The 13,987-nt window shown below is 36.6% G+C and overlaps 1 protein-coding gene across 7 annotated transcripts in view; it reads left to right on the forward strand.

Moving 5' to 3' along the window:
* Positions 1–13,987, forward strand: part of ATP8B3 (ATPase phospholipid transporting 8B3) — an 84,961-nt gene that overhangs the window by 17,755 nt on the left and 53,219 nt on the right. The gene's annotated exons all lie outside the window — the stretch shown is intronic.

Raw genomic sequence — 13,987 nt, forward strand, 5'->3', positions numbered from 1 at the left:
GAGTGCAGTGGCAGGATCTCAGTTCACTGCAAACTCTGCCTCCCAGGTTCAAGTGATTCTCATGCTTCGGCCTCCTGAGTAGCTGGGATTACAGGCCTCCCACCACCATGCCCAGCTAATTTTTGTACTTTTAGTAGAGACAGGGTCTCACTATGTTGGCCAGGCTGATTTGAAACTCCTGACCTCAGGTGATCCACCCACCTCGGCCTCCCAAAGTGCTGTGATTACAGGCATGAGCCACCACGCTTGGCCAACATTTTAACGTTTCTAATGTGATTGTTACCAAGGTCAAATAAGCCACATAGATTCAGTTTTTCGTGGTGATTTTTCCAATTGTTCACATATCAAAGCTGTCAGAATATCTTTGATAATTAACAAGTCAAAGAAACATTATATAATTGATACGTGTGAGATCTACTACAGGTAAGGCATTGAACTATTGATCTGAGCAACTCTAATCTAGAGTTGGGATTTAACCATATATATGGATACTAATTTATTGATAGATCCTGTTCTAGTGTTAAAGCACTGTAGGGTCACAAATGAATTCAGACTTGAACTAGATTTTGTAGAAAGTGAAACAACATATACAGTGAAAATAGGAGATGAGGATACATTCCAAACTGACAATTTCAGAATACTAAAGTCATACAAACTTCTCTTGAAGATTACTCTCTCCCTCTGCTTTCATATTATTTAATAAAATATGTATAAACAGAAAATATATAAATTTATCTTAGAATATTACCTGTATTCCACATATCATTTATCTGAAATCTAGACTGTGAACTCTTCAAGAAGCAACAGCATCGCTTATTTACATTGTCAGAATCTGGCACTGTGCTTAGCACATTGGAAGTTTTAGTGAATGATTGTTGAACCAATTAATCACATCCTGGATAGGTACTGTGCTGCAGTTCAGAGTGTCACCATCTCAATTCACAGTTTACTCCCAGATCTACATGCAAATGAATATGATTCCTTGCATTTATGTAGGGTCCATATAGGCCTAGGACAGTTTAAAATATTAAGTTTTGGAAAACGACCATTTTGTAGGTGAACTATGTGATACTTGGTTTTTACTGTATTCAAATTTACATATTTGAATTTGTCACATTTGAAGGTCACATTCCTCTATTAGTCAGGGATCAGTTGAAAGAAGGAAAAAAAAAAAAGAAACGAAAATAAAAGAAAAAAAAAATCTAGCGTTTTAAGCAGAAAGGGATTTAAAGTCAGATGAGTTGGTTAACAAAATTGTTGGAATGGTTAAAAGAGCAGATTCTAGACCAGGTTTCTAGGAGAGACTATAAGAATAGCAAGAAACAAACTACCAAATGAATGGTACCTTTGCCACAGTTAGGTCAGGGGAAATCAAGAAGTTGAGCTTAGCATCAATAAAGACTTCCATTCAAAAATCAGTACTCTTGAAGTCATGACTTGACAAAGGGATTTGACTTCAGAGAAACCCAGTGACCACGCTTGTCTTCATGACCAAAAGCACAGGAAAGGTGAGAAAGGTAGTTTCTTTGTCTCTGTCACTTTTTAAATCTTACCTAATTGACTACATCTAATCCACAGTTAGGAGGCTAGTTGCAAAGGTGTTTGAGAAAGGGATTGCTGTTTCTATGCTTATTTGTTCCTTTATTTTTTTAGTACTGAAAGGTATTTCAAATAAAGTTTGGAATAACTGTTGAATATTAATTCTTCATAACTACCTCAAATGTTACATATAAGACTCTTTGCTAATAGATTTTTCTGTACTATTATTAATTCTTTTTACTTTTTCAGTCTTCTACCTACTGCTATGGACTGAATTGTGTCCCCATAAACTTCATATGCTAAAGTCCTAACTCCCAATATGATGGTATTTGGAGATGGGGCCTTTGAAAGGTCAAGCTCTCATGATGGGATCAGTGCTCTTCTAAGAAGAGACATGAAATCTCCCTCTGTCTCTCTGTCTGTCTGTCTCTCTCTCTCTCTTTTCCCCATGCGAGGATATATCAAGAAGGCAGCCACCTGTGAGCTAGAAAAAGAGCTTTCATCAAAACCAAAGCTGCCAGCACCCTGATCTTAGACTTCCCAGCCTCCAGAACTGTGAGAAATAAACACCTGTTGTTTAAGCCAACTCTTAAGTCTTTTTTTTGTATTATTATACTTTAAGTTCTAGGGTACATGTGCACAAAGTGCAGGTTTGTTACATATGTATACATGTGCCATGTTGGTGTGCTGCAGTCATTAACTCATCATTTACATTAGGTATATCTCCTAATGCTTTCCCTCCTCCTTCCTCCACCACAACAGGTCCAGGTGTGTGATGTTCCCCTTGCTGTGTCCAAGTGTTCTCATCATTCAATTCCCAGCTTGTATATAAGGTGTAAGGAAGAGATTCAGTTTTAGCTTTCTACATATGGCTAGCCAGTTTTCTCAGCACCATTTATTAAGTAGGGAATCCTTTCCCCATTTCTTGATTTTTGTCAGGTTTATCAAAGATCAGATGGTTGTAGATGTGTGGTATTATTTCTGAGGGCTCTGTTCTGTTTCATTGGTCTATATCTCTGTTTTGGTACCAGTACCATGCTGTTTTGGTTACTGCAGCTGTGTAGTATAGTTTGAAGTCAGGTAGCGTGATGCCTCCAGCTTTGTTCTTTTGGATTAGGATTGTCTTGGCAATGTGCGCTCTTTTTTGGTTCCATATGAACTTTAAAGTAGTTTTTTAGGCCGGGCGCGGTGGCTCAAGCCTGTAATCCTAGCACTTTGGGAGGCCGAGACGGGCGGATCACAAGGTCAGGAGATCGAGACCATCCTGGCTAACACGGTGAAACCCCGTCTCTACTAAAAAGTACAAAAAACTAGCCGGGCGAGGTGGCGAGCGCCTGTAGTCCCAGCTACTCGGGAGGCTGAGCCAGGAGAATGGCATAAACCCGGGAGGCAGAGCTTGCAGTGAGCAGAGATCCGGCCACTGCACTCCAGCCTGGGTGACAGAGCGAGACTCCATCTCAAAAAAAAAAAAAAAAAAAAAAAAATAAAGTAGTTTTTTTTTCCCAATTCTGTGAAGAAAGTCATTGGTAGCTGATGGGGATGGTGTTGAATCTATAAATTACCTTGGGCGGTATGGCCATTTTCATGATACTGATTCTTCCTATCCATGAGCATGGAATGTTCTTCCATTTGCTTGTGTCCTCTTTCATTTCGTTGAGCAGTGGTTTGTAGTTCTCCCTGAAGAGGTTCTTCAAATTCCTTGTAAATTGGATTCCTAGGTATTTTATTCTCTTTGAAGCAATTGTGAATGGGAGTTCACTCATGATTTGTCTCTCTGTTTGTCTGTTATTGGTGTATAAGAATGCTTGTGATTTTTGCACATTGATTTTGTATCCTGAGACTTTGCTGAAGTTGCTTATCAGCTTAAAGATATTTTGGGGTGAGACGATGGGTTTTTCTAAACATACAGTCATGTCATCTGCAAACAGGGACAATTTGACTTCTTGTTTTCCTAATTGAATACCCTTTATTTCTTTCTCCTGCCTGATTGCCCTGGCCATAACTTCCAACACTATGTTGAATAGGAGTGGTGAGAGAGGGCATCCCTGTCTTGTGCCAGTTTTCAAAGCCACTGAGTATTTTGGTATAGCAGCACAAGCTAAGCAGTATACCTACTCTTTCTTTCCTTGATTTTTTGGGGGACATATTATATTGCTGACCTTTATACCTTAAATTATAATTTATCTTTCTGTAAAATAGTCATAACTTTTACTTAGTCTTCTAATCTGACCTCTAATTCTCTTGCTGTTATCCATGGCAGCAACATACAGTATTTATATATTTCTAGGATCCTTTACTTATGTTTTGTCTAATGAAATTTTTTTACATGAAGTTTGATATAATACATATGGTTTTCAATTTGATAGTTGGTATGTTCTGATATCAGAATAATGTCTTTAATAAATTCAGAGTGAATTTTTAAAGAAAAATGCTTTCTCTTCATTTGACAGGTGTACAGTTTTAAATCTTTTACACAGAGCTCAATACTAATCTCCATCTAATAAATAGATTTAATTTAAACTTAAGAAGTTTTTCTTTTAAATTACCTCCTATGTCCCAGGCACTGTGTTAGGTAATGGGGTTGAGAAGACAAAGCAGACAAGGTTCATACATCTATACACCTTCAGATAAGTGAGGACAGGTACATATAAATAGGTTATTTTAATATGTGCTCAGAGCAAACAGAAATGATTTGCTAAAAATGGGGGGTACTGTAAAAGCTGTCCAAGGATAGACACCTTACATAAGTCCTAAATGATAAATAGGAATATTCAAGGTGAAATAGTTAAAAGTCTAAATTATAAATATTTAAATATTAAATTGTTTTGTTATGTGATACTTTTCTCTCTTGCATTGTTATGCATATTACCGTCATCATTTATGCATATATGTATATACACACAGGCATTAGAACAGGAATTATTCATATAAAGCAGTGAAGAGAGAATGAAATAGTTCACCCTTTGCCTATCAAAGTGTGATTTTGAGTTGAGTTGAGTTGAGTTGAGTCGAGTTGAGTTGAGTTGAGACAACAGGCTTGAAGCCAGCCTTTGTCAGAGAAAAATGAATTTCATGAATTCTTCATTTATTATGAAACCTCTCAAGAGTAACGTACTCATATTACAGAGTGTCCTCCATAGTATACAGAAGAGATGGCCTTTATACGTGTGCAATTTAGTTCTTCAGGCTCACTACAAAACAGGAGGAGAAAAATACAAAAGTAGAGGAAATGAAAAACCTATAGCCAGAACCACCATGAAGCTGAGGATTATGCAAATAAATAACACGGTGCTAGTTACTTCTTTTCTCTCACTAAAGTCTATTTTTTATTTTACTTTAAGTTCTGAGATACATGTGCAGAACATGCAGATTTAGTACTTAGGTATACGTGAGCCATAGTGGTTTGCTGCACCGATCAACCCATCATCTAGGTTTTCAGCCCTACATGCATAAGGTATTTGTCCTGATGCTCTCCTTCTCCTTGCCCTCCACACCCTGACAGGTCCTGGTGGGTGTTGTTCCCCTCCATGTATCCACGTGTTCCTCTTGTTCAACTCCCACTTATGAGTGGAAACATGAGATGTTTGGTTTTCTGTTCCTTTGTTAGTTTGCTGAGGATGGTGGCTTCCAGCTTCATCCATGTCCCTGCAAAGGACATGATCTCATTCCTTTTTATAGCTGCACAGTATTCCATGGTATGTATGTACCACATTTTCTCTATTCAGTCTATCATTGATGGGCATTTGGGTTGGTTCCATATCTTTGCTATTGTAAATAGTGCTGCAATAAACATAGGTGTTCGTGTGTCTTTATAGTAGAATGATTTACATTCCTTTGGGTATATACCCCTAATGGGACTGCTGGGTCAAATGGTATTTCTGGTTCTAGATCCTTGAGGAATTGCCACACTGTCTTCCACTGTGATTGAATTAATTCATATTCCCACCAACAATGTAAAAGCATTCCTATTTCTCCACAGCCTCACCAGCATTGTTTCTTTTTAATAATTGCCATTCTGACTGGCAAGAGATGGTATCTCATTTTGGTTATGATTTGCATTTCTCTAACGATCAATGATGTTGAGCTTTTCGTCGTAAGTTTTTTGGCCACAAAAATGCCTTCTTTTGAGAAGTGTCTGTTCATGTCCTTCACCTCCTTTTTATGGGGTTGTTTGTTTTTTTCTGATGAATTTAATTTCCTTGTAGATTCTGGATATTAGACCTTTGTCAGATGAACAGATTGAAAAAAATTTCTCCCATTCTGTAGGTTGTTGTTCACTCTGATGATTCTTTCTTTTGCTGTACAGAGGCTCTTTAGTTTAATTAGATCCCATTTGTCAATTTTAGCTTCTTTTGCAATTGCTTTTGACATTTTCATCATGAAATATTTGCCCATGCCTATATCCTGAATGTTATTGCCTAGGTTTTCTTCTAGGGTTTTTATGGTTTTACATTTAAGTCTTTAATACATCTTGAGTTAATTTTTGTATGAGGTGTAAGGAAGGGGTCCAGTTTCAGTTTTCTGCATGTGGCTAGCCAATTTTCTGAGCGCCATTTATTAAATAGGGAATTCTTTACCCATTGTTTGCTTTTTGTCATGTTTATACAAGATCAGATGGTTGCAGATGTGTGGTGTTATTTCTGAAGTCTCTGTTCTGTTCCATCGGTCTTTATTTCTGTTTTGGTACCTGTACTATGCTGTTTTGGTAACCGTAGCCTTGTAGTATAGTTTGAAGTCAGGTAGCGTGATGCCTCCAGGTTTGTTCTTATTGCTTAGGATTGCCATGGCTATATGGGCTCTTCATTGGTTCCATATGAAATTTAAAGTGGTTCTTTTTGTAATTATGTGAAGAATGTCAATGGTAATTTGACAGGAATAACATTGAATTTAAAAATTACTTTGCACAATATGGTCATTTTCACAATATTGATTCTTCCTATATATAAACATGGAATGTTTTTCCATTTGTTTGTGTTTTCTCTTATTTCCTTGAGCAGTGGTTTGTAGTTCTCCTTGAAGAACTCCTTCACGTTTCTTGTTAGCTGTATTCCTAGGAATTTTATTCTTTTGTAGCAATTGTGAATGGGAGTTTATTCATTATGTGGCTCTCTCCTTGTCTATAATTGGCATATAGAAATGCTTGTGATTTTGCACATGGATTTTGTATCCTGAGACTTTGCTGAAGTGCTCATCAGCTTAAGGAATTTTTGGGCTGAGACAATGGGGTTTTGCAAATACAGAATCATGTAGTCTGAAAACAGAAACAATTTGACTTCCTCTCTTCCTATTTGAATATCCTTTATTTCTTTCTCTTGCCTGATTGCCCTGGACAGATCTTCTAATACTATGCTGAATAAGAGTAGGGAGAGCGTGCATCCTTATTTTGTGCCAGTTTTGAAAGGGAATGCTTCCAGCTTTTGCCCACTCAGTATGATATTGGCTGTGGGTTTTTCATAAACAACTCTTATTATTTTGAGATATTTTGCATGAATATCTTGTTTATCAAAAATTTTTAACATGAGGGAATGTAAAATTTTAGCAAAGGCCTTTCCTGTGCTATTGAAATAATCATGTGGTTTACGTCATTGGTTCTGTTTATGTGATGGATTACATTTGCTGATTTGTGTATGTTGAACCAGCATTGCATTCCAGGGATGAAGCTGACTTCATCATGATGGATACACTTTTTGATGTGTAGCTGGATTCAGTTTGCCAGTATTTTATTGAGATGTTTCGCTTTGATGTTTATCAGGGATATTGGACTGAAGTTTTCTTTTTTTGTTGTTGTGTCTCTGCCAGGTTTTGGTATCAGGATGATGCTGGCCTCAAAAACTGCTTTAGGGAGGAGTCTCTCCTTTTCAATTCTTTGGAATAGTCTCAGAAGGAATGGTACCAACTCCTCTTTGTACCGCTGGCAGAATTTCATTGTGAATCTATCTTGTCCTGAGATTTTTTTGGTTGGTATAATATTAATTATTGCCTAAATTTCAGAACTTGTTATTGGTCTCTCAGGGATTCAACTTCTTTCTGGTTTAGTTTTGGGGGGGTATGCGAGTCCAGGAATTTATCAGTTTCTTCTAGATTTTCTAGTTTATTTGCATAGAGGTGTTTATAGTATTCTTTGATGTTAGTTTGTATTTATGTGGGGTCAGTGTGTCATTTTTATTGTGACATTTTTTATTGTGTCTATTTGATTCTTCCCTCTTTTCTCCTTTATTAGTGTACCTAGTGGTCTTTCTATTTTGTTAATTTTTTCAAACAAACAGCTCTTGGATTCTTTGATTTTTTTGAAGGGTTTTTCGTGCCTCTATCTCCTTCATTTATGCACTGCGTAGTTATTTTTTGTCTTCTGCTGGCTTTTGGATTTATTTGCTCTTGTTTCTCTAGTTCTTTTAATTGTGATATTAGGGTCTCAATTTAAGATCTTTCTAGCTTTATGATGTAGGCATTTAGTGTTATAAATTTCCCTCTAAACACTGCTTTAGCTGTGTCCCAGAGATTCTGGCATGTTGTCTCTTTATTCTCAATGCTTTCAAATAACTTCTTGATTTCTTCCTTAATTTCATTATTCTTAATGGGGAGTCTTTCAGAAACAGGTTATTCAATTTTCATGTAGTTATGTGGTTTTTGAGTGAGTTTCATAATCCTGAGTTCTAATTTGATTGCACTGTGGTCTGAGAGACTGTTTTTTTTTTTAAATTATTATTTCAGCTTTTTTGCATTTGCTGAAGAGTTTTACTTCTAATTATGTGGTTGATTTTAGAATAAGTACTATGTGGCACTGAGAAGAATGTATATTCCGTTGATTTGCGGTGGAGAGTTCTGTAGATGTTGATTAGGTCCACTTGATCCGGAACTGATTTGAAGTCCTGAATATCCTTGTTAATTTTCTGTCTTGTTGATCTGTCTGATATTGACAGTGGGGTGTTAAATATCTGACTATTATTGTGTGGGAGTCTAAGTCTCTTTGTAGGTCTCTAAGAACTTGTTTTATGAATCTGGGAGCTCCTGTATTGGGTACATATATATTTAGAATAGTTAGCTCTTCATGTTGAATTGATCCCTTTACCATCATGTAATGCCCTTCTTTGTCTTTTTTTATCTTTGTTGGTTAGAAGTCTGTTTTGTCAGAGACTAACATTGCAACCCCTGCTTTTTTAATTTTTTTTCCTGTTCTGTTGTTGTTGTTGTTGTTGTTGTTTTTTCAATTTGCTTGGTAAATTTTTCTTTCTCCATCCTTTTATTTTGAGCCTATGTGTGTCTATGCACATAAGATGGGTCTCCTGAATACAGCACACTGATGAGTCTTGACTGTTCATCCAATCTGCCAGTCTGTGTCTCTTAATTTAGGCACTTAGCTCATTTATATTTAAGGTTAATATTGTTATGTGGGAATTTGATCCTGTCATCATGATGCTATCTGGTTATTTTGCACACTAGTTGGCATAGTTTCTTCATAGTGTCTTTGTCTTTACATTTCGGTGTATTTTTCCAGTGTCTGGTACTGTTTTTTTTCTTCCACTATTTAGTGCTTCCTTCAGGAGTTCTTGCAAGGCAGGCCTGGTGGTGACAAAATCTTTCAGCATTTGCTTGTCTGAGATGGATGTTGTTTTTCCTTCCCTTATGAAGCTTAGTTTGGCTGGATATGAAATTCTGGATTGAAAATTCTTTTCTTTTAAGAATGTTGAATATTGGCCCCCACTCTCTTCTGGCTTGCAGGGTTTCTGCTGAAAGATCTCTTTATAGTCTGATGGACTTCCATTTGTAGGAGACCTGGCCTTTTTCTCTGGCTGTCCTTAACATTTTTTCCTTTATTTCAACCTTGGAGAATCTGATGATTGTGTATATTGGGGTTGATCTTCTCATGTAGTACCTTAGTGATGTTTTTTGTATTTCCTGAATTTGAATGCTGGCCTGTCTTGCTAGAATGGGGAGGTTCTCCTGGATAACATCTTGAAGTGTGTTTTCCAACTTGGTTCCATTCTCCCCATCTCTTTCAGGTTCTCTGATCAATGGTAGGTTCGGTCTTTTTACACAGTCCCATATTTCTCGGATGTTTTGTTTGTTCTTTTTCACTCTTTTTTTTTTTTTTTTCTAATATTGTCTGCCTGTCTTATTTCAGCAAGATGATCTTCACACTCTGATATTTTTTCTTCCACTTGATCAATTTGGCTATTGATATTTGGACTCATGAGTGGGATCTTCTGATCTATGGGTTGCACAGTTCCATGGAAACAGCACAGTTTCCCAGACTGCGTAGCACACTCACTGCCTCCCTTGGCTAAGGGGTGGGATCTACCCTGCCCCCTGTGGCTCTCAGGTGGGCTGCTGAACCACACTGCTCTTCCTTTCTCTCTGTTGGTCATGCCAGCCACCTAGTTAGTCCTGATGACAGAACCTGGATACTTGGATATCAGTTGCTGGTGCTGGATTTGCATGCTGTTTGGTTCTTTTTGATGAGAGCCTCCAATCGACACTCCTTCTTGTAGGCCATCTTGGCCCTGTCCTTTAGAATCTATTTTTAGAGACAGACTAATAACTAGCTTCCCCAAATGTTGAGTTGGGTCTCCTGAAGGAAGTCTGCAGCACCTAAGTAAGTTAAGTTTTCCATTCAATATGTTACGACAGAAACTTCAGGCTTTTTTTTTTTTTTTTTTTAATTTTTGATTCTACACAGTCTTGGCATGTCAAGGGATTGCAGTAATTCCTAACTGTCTTAATAATTAGATGCAGAATTCCTTGTAAAACTTATGGACTAGCAGATATTCAAGATTAAAAGGCTACAAGGCACAAATTTCTTAATGCCCAGATCCTTAAAATTCCCAATATACCCTAAAAGTCAAAACCAGAATAATTACATTTGAAAACTCATCAGTCCAAGGAAATATTAATCCAGCTACTCTACATCAGCAGTAACATAAAATCCATCCTACAATTGTGGGGACTCCTGTCCTGATACTCTACTCACTGTCCCATAAATCCAACCCTGTGATTAACCATTTTAAAAAGGAACAGGAGTAGGTGAATAATTAACATGAATCAACCACTTAAAAGGTAAAAAGATCTGTTTAATAGAAACTAAATTACCTCAATATTACTTAAATTTTTGAATCAGACTGCATTTAATTAAAATAAAATTTTAATTACCCCTTCTCCCAACTTACAAGGTGTTTTTATTGTTGTTTGTTGGTTTGATGTCAAGTTAACATTTCATTGAGGATCCTCCTCTTCATAGTGGGTCATCTTAAGCTCACAGTTTAAGCTCTGAGAACATTTGTGGTGGTAGATGACAGTGTCACCACCCTGGAGGACAGGTCTATAGTATCTGAGGTCTGTAGTATCACTGACTTGCAAACAGAGTGTCAGAGATTTTACCTACTAACTCCAACATCATCCTCTCTCTGAGCTCAAAATCATTCTCACGGGCCAGCAAAGTTCAAAAGCCAGAGCTTCTCAGTTATTCTTGCGTCTCCTATCAGGCCATAAACATAATGGCTCCAAGCCAACAAAGGTTCACATACCACCAGTAGTTTAATAGTTAGGCATAGTGCCCTAAGTAAGGCTCTTCTAGAACACCTTGATATGTTCTAGAAGTAAGTAATTATCAAAATAAATAAAAATAGTCCAGACATGGTGGCTCACACCTGTAATATCAGCAAGTTAAGAAACTGAGGGAGGAGGATGGCTTAAGTCTAGAAGTTCAAGATCAGCCTGGACAACAAAGCAAGATTCCATCTCTAGATAACATTTTAATATTTAGTTGGGCATGGTGGTGCGCACCTGTAGTCTCAGCTACTCAGGAAGCTGAGGTGGGAGGATTACTTGAGGTCATAATTTTAAGACCAGCCTGGGCAACATAACAAGACCCTGTCTCTACAAAAAATAAAAACAAATAAAAATAAAATATCCAGGCATGGTGTAATGCTCCTGTAGTCCCAGATACTCAGGAAGCTGAGGCAGGATTATATTTGAGCCCAAGAATTGGAGGCCTCAGTCAGCTGCAGTGAGCCATTATCTGGCCACTGCACTCCAGCCTGGGTGACAAAGAAGACTGTGACTCTAAAAAAGTAAATAAATAAACACATAAATACATAAATAAATACATAAATAACAATGATATTGATATACAAATTGTATTTTTGTTTAGAAAGGTTCTCAGAAAATCAATTATAATGACAATTCAAAAATCCAGATTACTCTTTTTGGAATTAGTCCAGTTATAACTAATCAGGGTAGACTGTGGGTTTTAATGAAGCCTAGCTTTGAGTTCCAATATTTCTACCTCTGATTTCCCTCATGATTCATGAATATAAAAAAGATAAAATAACATATTAGATGCCAGTTATTTTGCTTGGTGTTAGGCACATGAAAATAGAAATTTTTACTTCTTAAAGACTCAACAATCCACAGAACTAGTTCAACTCTTCCTACCTTTTCCTGTCATATTATGTTTTCTCCTCCTTCTTCTTTACAGCCTTTATTTTGTATAAATCGCAATGTCCTTTTTTTAATGGTGCCTCTGTCTTCATTTTGGGCCTTCTGGCCTATTATTATTTTTTTTTCAAGGAAAATCTCCTCATGAGGTCAGAAATTACCCTGATAAAATTTTTTTCTTCTCGTGAAAATAGAGATTATAAGTACCTTAAAGCCTTTCACCATTTACTTAATTAAGATGTATCTATTGTTAGGCTATCTTCATTTGTAAGCACTTATATCAGTTACTATCTTTGCAATAATGCTGCTAAAATATCCACTCTATTATAAAATAAGAAGTATTTATTTATTGCTCTTTTTTTCTGTGAATCAACAGCAATTAGTTTGATGTAGTGAGCCGGCCTGTGGGGCTCTCCTTTAGCCTGTTGGCTGGCTGGACTTTGGCTCCAGAAAGTGGTTCTAATTCAGGTCTACTCCAGGGTCTCTTATCCTTGGAGCAGCAAATGACAGGAGTCCCAGAAAGGGAAGCAGAAATATGCAATACCTCTTACAAAGTACAAAGCTTTTGTCAAAATCTCTCAACAGAAGTCTTATGGGAATTTATGCTTATCTAGTATGTATCACAGTATAAAGACTTCTGCTCTACCCACCCTAAGCAAGAAATTATGATTTTTTAAAATGTGTGTAAAGTATAAATACTCATGAAGCAAGAGATTTTTTAGACTTTGCTTCCCTTCACACTTGGGCCACTACATCTTTTTCAAGACTTTCTTTGTCTTTCCCCCATACCCAATTCTTTTTACTCCAAACCTTAATACAAAAACAAAACCAAATGTTAATAAATACAAGCTTTTTCCACTAAGAAAAAAAAAAAAAAAAAGTTGTAATTTCTGTATGTGACTGGTGTTGGGTTAACGTGATTAAAAACATAATTGGCCAGCACCGAAAGCCTCTCCACAAAAGCAGTATAGAAAGAAAACTATTTTTATTATTGAATAAGCATTAAACGAGAACAAGATGTGCATCTTAGGCAATCTGCTAAAGAGATTGAAAAGCCAGAAAGACGCGTTAGCCTTTTAAATAGCCAAGCAGATATAACGTCATTAGACACATGTTCTCACAAGAAAAGGTAGCTTGTTCTCAAGTAAAAGAACTTGACACCACTGTTTGTCACTCATAGTTTATCTTAAACTCACCTATAATTGGGGTGACCATCTGTGTTGGCTTTATTCAAAGAAAAAATAAATTGGCTTTTTCTGAAGAAAAAAAAAACAACAACATATCTTTATGGCAGGAGGTAGTTTTGCAACTTGGCATATGTTGGACTCCTACCTTTTCACAGAAACTGGGAGATTACAGTGCTCTCTTCCTAGATGGTTATATTCCAAAGAAATGGCTTACAGGTCCTTAAGGAAGAATTTTTAAATTTTGAGAATAGCAAAGGGCTTATTTAGTATTTTAAAAATTACATATACTTGAAAAAGAAAAATCTGACAATTACAATTTTTCTAAAGTGAGGGATCTGAGATAAAGGGAGGTGAAAAGGAGTCTCTCTTCTCTTATTTTCAACGGGAGTCTCCTCTCATTTCGATCCTAACACTAACCCTAACCCTAACCCTAAAAAATTAAGCCTCTTTTTATTTTGTGCTTGCCCTTACACTGTCCCTTCCCTTTCTAATAGACAGGGGTTTAGTCTTTGTTTATATTTACTCTGCCTAAAGCAGCAGTCCCATTTTAATAATAGATACTAGAATAGGAAAACAAAATTGTTGGTTGAGAGGAAAGTTAAACTAAATGACCTTTAAATAAGCTTCAGAAAGGACTAGAATTTTATAAAACTCTTTTCTTTCTCAATTTTAGTATTTTTTTCTGTTTCTCTGAATTGCAATTTCTTAATCAATGTGATTTAAATTGAGCTAAATACCTTTCATTAAAACCCAAGTGTTTATTCTGATTGTCAATCACATCTCTATTCTTCTAGTAACCTCTATTCAAATTTAGCCTTCCCCAAGGG

The sequence above is a fragment of the Papio anubis genome, chromosome 20 (genome assembly GCF_008728515.1).
Source record: "Papio anubis isolate 15944 chromosome 20, Panubis1.0, whole genome shotgun sequence".
Lineage (NCBI taxonomy): Eukaryota > Metazoa > Chordata > Mammalia > Primates > Cercopithecidae > Papio > Papio anubis.